General features: G+C 36.4%; 1 long non-coding RNA gene across 1 annotated transcript; it reads left to right on the top strand.

Annotated features, from left to right (window-relative positions):
- The first annotated feature begins 582 nt into the window (after positions 1 to 582).
- Positions 583 to 5,725, top strand: LOC122303827. Its single transcript, XR_006240833.1, has 3 exons — positions 583 to 1,077; positions 4,253 to 4,818; positions 4,925 to 5,725. It is a non-coding gene; the product is annotated as an uncharacterized LOC122303827 (long non-coding RNA).
- The last annotated feature ends 2,276 nt before the right edge of the window (positions 5,726 to 8,001 follow it).

Genomic DNA, 8,001 nt, shown 5'->3' on the forward strand with positions numbered 1-8,001 from the left:
ACGTTACTACCTCCGGACATTACTTTCCTCTTCCTCTTTCAAACACCTCCTTGTTTTCGTAAATTCCCCTTCCCTTCGTGCTGTATGTAAAATACATTTTTGCCCAAACCCTTCATTCCTTCATGCCCAAATCCAGTAGACCCACACTCATCTGAAAGCCGAATAGCATCTCTGTAGGGAAGTATTAACATTGTTTGTGTGGGAGTCGTTTGAATGCACTATGCTTGAAGCTGTTCGAACGGAAGCCCTATGTAAGTTTTCAGAAAGGTAAGAGATCTGAGACAAACTTTTGTTCTCATTAAAAATTACCATTGACAAGTGTTGCTTTCCTACGTATATATATAGTGCTATGACTCTGCCAAAAGCAGATGACAGAAAATAATGTACAGCCTCCTACCTAGCCCACGCCTGTACTGTCCACTACAAGAATAACCAACTTACCACAAACAGGAATGTGCAGCCTTATACCTAGACCACTTCTGTACTGCCCACTATAAAATAACAAACTTGCTAAAAAGACTAAAAGGGACACTATAAACAAAGACTATTTACAAGTGACCAAGACACATGCAGAGGGATCTTTTAGTAAAATATTCTGAGCTGTATCAAAGGTAGCATGGTGTTCATTTGGAAGCTGTGACCTCTATCAGAACCATTGTGGAGCTCATCCTAATGCACTCGAGCTTTGATCATCATGCTTTAATACCCTATGCTGCACATTGCCCTGCGAATCCCTGGCCCTAACCTGCCCACTCCTAGCATAATCTTGACCCTGACCTAGCCGAATCTCTGGCCCTAAACCGAAGCCTGTGTTGTGCAGCCTTCAGACCAAGAGAAGTAACCTCTGCATACACAACTGGGTTCGTGTGGTTTGCAATAGTCGATTCGGCAGTCTCATGTATTGAGCTGGGTTGTCTCTGATAGAGCAAAATGGCCTATACAGTCACAGTGCCCAACACGACGGAAGACACCCCCATGAAGCTCTGCAAGCCTCGCTCCACTATCCCCAAATCTCGCAATAAACGCCGTATCCTTCATACCTCGACCACCATGGGTCCTAAGACACGGTCCTACCAGGTAATTTCACTTGCCCTCCCAATTTCAATTTCGAGTCCGTGTAGTTTTTATGCTGTGAATTTTTGTATGTAAAGGTTTTTTCGGTGTAAATTTATATAATGTCAATTGATTTGAATGTTGTAAATTTCTTGAATTGTTGCATGTTCTGTACCCTTGTTCGATTTCTATTTTCTGAATGTTTGAGGATTTATAATGTGTGGTATGTCTGTTGGCTCCGAATTGAATTATATTGTTTGGTTCTACATAGTGATTGTTGAGTCCATGGATGTGTCAATGCAAAGGTCGAGCTCGTGATGGGTGTATCTTCTACATCGGTTTGCAAATATAATTTTTTGTTAGAAAACACGAATTTAGCTTACAAAGATAGAGTGGTTTTCATAAAGGCAAAAATAGTGAAATCAAGGTTTGCGTTTCCTCTTTAAGGGTCTCACAGTTGCCATCTTTCCCCATTAGGAGATTAGTGAAGGTTTTGTTGTCAGGCACTAGTTTTAGAGCTACTTGTAAACACCACACTTGGTAGTTGGAGGTGTGTTTAGAAGAAAATGATTAAGGAAACATATAGTAGCATGACCATGCTTTAATGCTTGAGAAAGCTTGTAAATAGCACTTATGGGCTTAACATGAAGAGAAAAGACACTACCACCTCATAGATGGGGCTCTTATTGAGAAAAGCAAAGCTTAGACTGCCCAAACCATAAATTTGATTCACCCACCTTAAAAGCAAGTGATGGCAATTAATTGATACAGACATTTAGGGAGTGAGAGGAATTGAAAGCAACTGATTAAACAAGGAAGGAGGACTCTATATATTAAACGGTTACAAACATAGAATGTTATTATAACATGCATTTATTTTGCAACCAAACTCATCTGCAAACAGAATTTTTTTTTTTTATAAGAAAAAAAAATTATGCACTGGACTTATGGGCACATTTATTTATATGGGTTTCTTCTTGTAAACTTCATGTCTTAAGCAAAGATTATAATGCAAAGGAGCACTGAATTTGACTTCAACCCACTATATTCCTGCTCTCAAATTGTCCATTGACCAATAAAGGTTACTGGATTCTAAAGAATATAATGACAACAATAGCACGAATTTATTACTTGTGTATATGCATCACTAAAGTAGAAATCCTTTTTCTCTGTTCTAGTCTCCAAGTTTGTTTTGGAGGTTTGACATCCTTTATAATTCTTAATATGTTCCTAACATTTTGAATTCCTAAAGTCTCTTTAAAAGCATTTTGCAATGTGTCTCTGTTCTTACTTGTACAATTTAAATTCAAATCAAAGCATTTGCACAAACCCGACAGGGGGGCATGACAAGAAATAAATTTTCTTTAAAAGGGGAAAAGGCTTCCTCGTCCATTACATTAAAATGTCCAGTCATCTTTAGACACTTGAGCTCTGAAAAGCAAAAACTCATAGCAGAAAAGCTTTACCTTGGAAGTATACTCTGATCTTTGTGCGTCAAAACAACTGGCCCAACTTCCATTACTTTGTCAAGGCCATGAAGAACTTTAACTACTGCCAGTTCATCTACAAATTGATAAAACAATGTCAATCTAGATCAACAATGTAGCAACCCATCGTCTGTAAGGGGTCTTTTGCTAGTTTTAGAAATAATGCCAAAGTAAAATTATCAAGGTCTGATAAGTTTATCTGTCTCTGTCTCTGTCTCTCTCTGTCTCTCTCTCTCTCTCTCTCTCTCTCTCTCTCCAATTAGCTGTTGACAAAGACTACAACTTATACATTGATAAATAGTGCTGCATTTTTGCTAAATTCGAGTTCCAATTGACAACCATGTATAACAAATTTCCCCGACAAGTGCTGCCATCTTTTTGCTTTCATGTGCATAGCCACAACCTTTTACACATTCCTGAATATGGTCCAGAGATGGTCCATGAATTAATTCAATTGGTTATGCACCATACTGCTAATGCCACCTCTAGAATATATGCTACTTAGAAATAGCACTATATAAAGATACATAAACTAGCATACAAATTCACATCTCATGGAGCCACCCTAATCATTTGTCGAAAACTTCCTGCACTAATTGACCCAAGCTGGCTTAACAAATCAACATTCCAGCTTCAACCTGAAAATAGATCATATAATGAAACAGAAGGTTGGGATCAAAGATTCTAGCCCGTTTTCCTCAAAGAACCGAGAACCATTGGAAGAACATGGTATAAAATTCTATTGAAAATAAGCACTTCATCTCAATGGTTTCTGGCCCCTGTTGTAAGCTTTTACAGCTTAAAATGCTCCCCTCATACACATTTCATGTGCATAGCCAGAACCTTATACACATGCCTGAATATGGTCCAGAGTTTGTCCATGAATTAATTCTATTGGCTATGCACCATACTGCTAATACTACCGCTAGAATATATGCTACTTAGAAATAGCAATATAGAAAGATACCTATACTAGCATAAAATTCACATATCATGGAGCAACCCTCATCATTTTTCTTCAAGAAACTTCCTGCGCTAGTTGAGGCCCTAGCTGGCTTAACAAATCAAAATTCCAGCTTCAGCATGAAAATAGATCATATAATGAAAGAGAAGGTTGGGATCAAAGATTCTAGCCCGTTTTCCTCACAAAGAACCGAGAACCATTGGAAGAACATGGTATAAAATTCTATTGAAAAGAAGCACTTCATCTCATTGGTTTCTGGCCGCTGTTTTAAGCTTTTATAGAGGGTAATTTTTTTAATATTTGCTTATGAAATAAAAAATGCTCTCAGCTTCTATCACTAATCATTAGCATTAGAAAAAAAAAAATAGTTTGATGTGCTTTCCAGGTATGAATGAAATTAAACAAAGGCAATTGTAATCCTGCACAGTAGTGCATGAGAATATAAAATATACTTTGGGAATATTTTCTTATGGAATATTTGCTTAGTTTGCACTCCTCTAACTTGTCCATTAGAGTCATGCCCTTTTGTCTTTAGCTCCCCCCATTGAATTTACACCAAAGAATGATGCCTTCAAAAACATAATGCAAACAAATTGTAGTCATTACCAAATTACATATGTTTATAGATTCCAACCATGGTCTTCGCCTTTTCTGAGCAGGTGTTATTTTTATAACCTTGTATATGTTCTTATTTGGTCTTGCTATGGGTGGTTTTTGGATGGCTGACTTAATTCATTTCCTGTTGTAGTGTTACTACTTACGCTAATCATCATCTTCATCATCTCGACAGGTATGACATCCTCATATTTCAGTACTTATATTTTTCTACGTCAAATTGGACATTATTTATTCCTTACCTTATATATTCATGTCAATGTGTCTTGACAATAAAGTTGAGTTGTTATTTGCCATATCTGCTATATCATGCAAATGCATGTGGAATTTGGTTCACATTTCAAACATATCGTTTGGTTTCAAAATTTGTCCTTGTCATTTGAGCATATATTAGAGGTATATGGATGAACCAATCGAGTTGATTTGTTATTGTGGAGTGATGGATTGGAGGATATCTTGATTGAGATATTGTACCAAGAAATGTTAATGGATAAACTGAGGGGAGGGAATATCACAAAAGGACACCATGTGAGGCTTGCTGAACGACTATATGAGATTGGGCCAAAGAAATTCAATTCCAATCAAGTTAAGAGAAGACAACGGGAATTTATGGATCTTATGAAGCAAACCGGTTTGCTGTAGAACCCAGAGAGGAAGGCCCTAGTTGCCAGCAACGAACACTAGGTGAATGCATGGAAGGTACAAAATTACTCTTTCTAAAAACATTTATGGTATTAATTGTCACCATCTAAAAATTTGGATTACCGTTTTTTTAAGCTTGTTCTTATTGTATTTAATCACCAAGACACTGCATTGGGCATTGATGGACCCGGCCCCAAATAATGACGATGAGTGGATGCTTGAGGACATTTGAAACCATGGCCAACCGATGGCTGATCATGAAGGGGGCCCATCGGGAGCAGCTGGCATGGATGTATCCATGCAATCAGGGAGACCCTTCTCCGCCTCCTATGTAGCGGATCTCACTGACGATAGAGGGGAGGGCCTTCCTAGCCCATGCCCCTTCAAGAGCAATTTAGCGAATGCCTTGAGGAAATTAAGCGTAATGCTGCTACCAGGCGAAAGGCTACTAAGGAGGGGAGCTGTGGGAACATGTTCAGGAAGTACAATAAAGGGTCGAATAGCATGGAGTCTGATGGAGTGTTTGATCTCCAGGTGCATTGTATGAAGTTTCTAAAAGCAATAGAGCCTCCCTTGCCTCCTGAGCAATTTAACAAGGCCTTCGACCAATTACTTGATCCAGAAGTGCAGAGATTGTTCGTGTGAATTTTTGATTTTCACAGGGGTTAGTGGGCTTGGAGTTTTACCTGAGTAGGCATTGATGAGGATATTACGGGTGGACTGTTGGATGGGTATTTTATGTTTATCAGTTTGACTGATAATCATGTATCTGACCTTAGATTTTATGTTATTTATGCTTGTTTTAATTATTTATGTTGAACATGTGAGTTAAGTATCTACTGGTACGTTGAATGACTTTGTTGGTATTTTTTTTTAACATTTATGTAGTGGCTAATTAATCGGTGACATTATGAACATTTATGCAGCGGCTAATTAATGCTATGATCACATTTTATTGAGCATACATTGAGTGTGTATAATTTTACTAGCATGTGATTTTTTTAATGCACAAGCAAGAAGGTTATACAGAATGGACAATGATGGTAGTTCCAAGGAAACCCATTTGATGGAAGCAAACAACAACATCAAAGAGACATCCTCAAGTATGTCTCACAACAACGTGACAGACGAAGAAAAGAGGATATATATTTTGAGTGGAGATGAATTGACACTGCAGGAGATGAACATAGTTTTAATGATGTGGATGACATGCCAAAATTCTAAAGGTAGGCTTCAAATGTTCCAACACAATATAGGTCTCTGGAGGGATCAATATATTCGGGAAGTTTTGAAAGGACATCCTTGGAATTGCATCGATATGTTTCGAATGGAGGTCACTGCATTCCATTATGTATATGACATCTTATGGTAATCTATGATTATGGATCCTATAGAAACCATCTCAGTGGAAGAATCATTATGCATGGTTTGCCTTCTCATTGGCCATGCACGTGGTCAACGTCTCATTGGGGATCGTTTCCAACATTCAAAAGAAACCATTAATCGCCACATAAGAACGGTGATGCAGGTGCTACATGAGCTAGAGAGGACTGTGATTAGGCCAACACACACAACTGGGGTCCATCCTTACATTGTGGGAAACCCCTGCAATTATCTATAGTTTGAGATAACTCCTTTTCGAGATTTGCACTTTGTACTTTATTTTTTTGATTTCATGTTATAAATATAATTGTTATAATTGAAATGTGTTATAAGATAATAGTTTTGTAGAAATGTCTTGGTGCAATGGACAGTACCATGATTTCAGCTGTTGCACCTGCTAATCTAAGTAACGCATATAGAAATCATTATAATCGAATTGCACAGAATGTCTTGTTCTTATGCGACTTCGATATGAACTTTACAAATGTGTATACTGGGTAGGAGGAAACAACCCATGATGCATGCATTTTCATGAATGAATTCAGTCGAAATCGGAATCAATTTCCATGGCCACCCCAAGAAAAGTTTATATAAATAATAATTGGAAAAACAATGTCTTTTACTTTTTTGTAGAAATTATTTATTCAACAATTAAGTAAATTTGTTGATTTATAAATGTGCTCAAGCTATTATTATCCTGTCGATTCGGTGTTTCCTCGTATAGAATATTTTTTGTCACCCTATCCAAGTTTAATCGTTATTGTGAGCGTCAATTTCGAGAATATAAAGATTATTTCAATTATCGTCATTCATCTTTACGAAACATTATTGAACGCACATTTGCTTTATTAAAAAATTGATTTCAAATATTGAACTTGATACCTCGATATCGGCCAGCCAAGCAAGAGATGATCATTACTGCATGTTGTAGTCGTTACTGCATGTTGTAGACTACACAACATTATTAAAATGGTAATACCTAATGATGAGTTCATTTAGCATGCATTGGAGCTTCGGTTTAACAGGGTAAATATACTTGGGGAAGAAGACACGGGTGAATGGTCTCGTGTGGTAGCCATGTCTCATGAATCAAGTGTAGTTATGGCTACAATCAAGGATGGGATTTTGTTACCTATGTGGGCACATAGGATTAGGCAATAAACTTGTAATTGATAATAACAATTCTTGATTATTGTCAAGAATAAATCAGTTGTTGGGTGTTTTGTATGTGGCCACATGTATTACTAATTTTCTCGTTAATGATAAATGAAATTAGAAAATTTGGAATGACATGTCAGAAATTGTAATTGTGTATTTACTCTCAAGCCATTAACAAATTACATTGCATAGTTCTTGGAAAAAAAAAATGTAACGCTTATTGATATTACAAATTTTTGAATTAAAAATGTTTGGGAATAAATTATACTATGACATTTCGACCTATACATATCTGTTAACATATATATATATATATAACAAAATGCATTATCAATATTTTGTTTGAGTTTCTCAAAACTAAAATTGTATGGAATATATTTTTAGAATTATTATATGCATTATAATATAAATAATAAGAGATTTTCGTCTATTATATTGTTTTCATAAAAACAAATTGCTTATATACATAGGATTTCAAATGTGTTCGAAATTATTTTATACAGTAAAATATAAAAACAATTTCATAATTAATAGTGTAACTATCCGTTATATTTTCCTTTATGAACCAAATTCATTTATACATTATTATATAAAGTGAACAAATTTTTCGAATTGATATTGTGAAGCCCTAGCCCATATGTGCTTTCTTTAGGATGATGACGCCCAGCTTGCTATTTAAGTGGACTTTATTGTGTGTGG

Source organism: Carya illinoinensis, chromosome 3 (assembly GCF_018687715.1).
Source record: "Carya illinoinensis cultivar Pawnee chromosome 3, C.illinoinensisPawnee_v1, whole genome shotgun sequence".
NCBI lineage: Eukaryota > Viridiplantae > Streptophyta > Magnoliopsida > Fagales > Juglandaceae > Carya > Carya illinoinensis.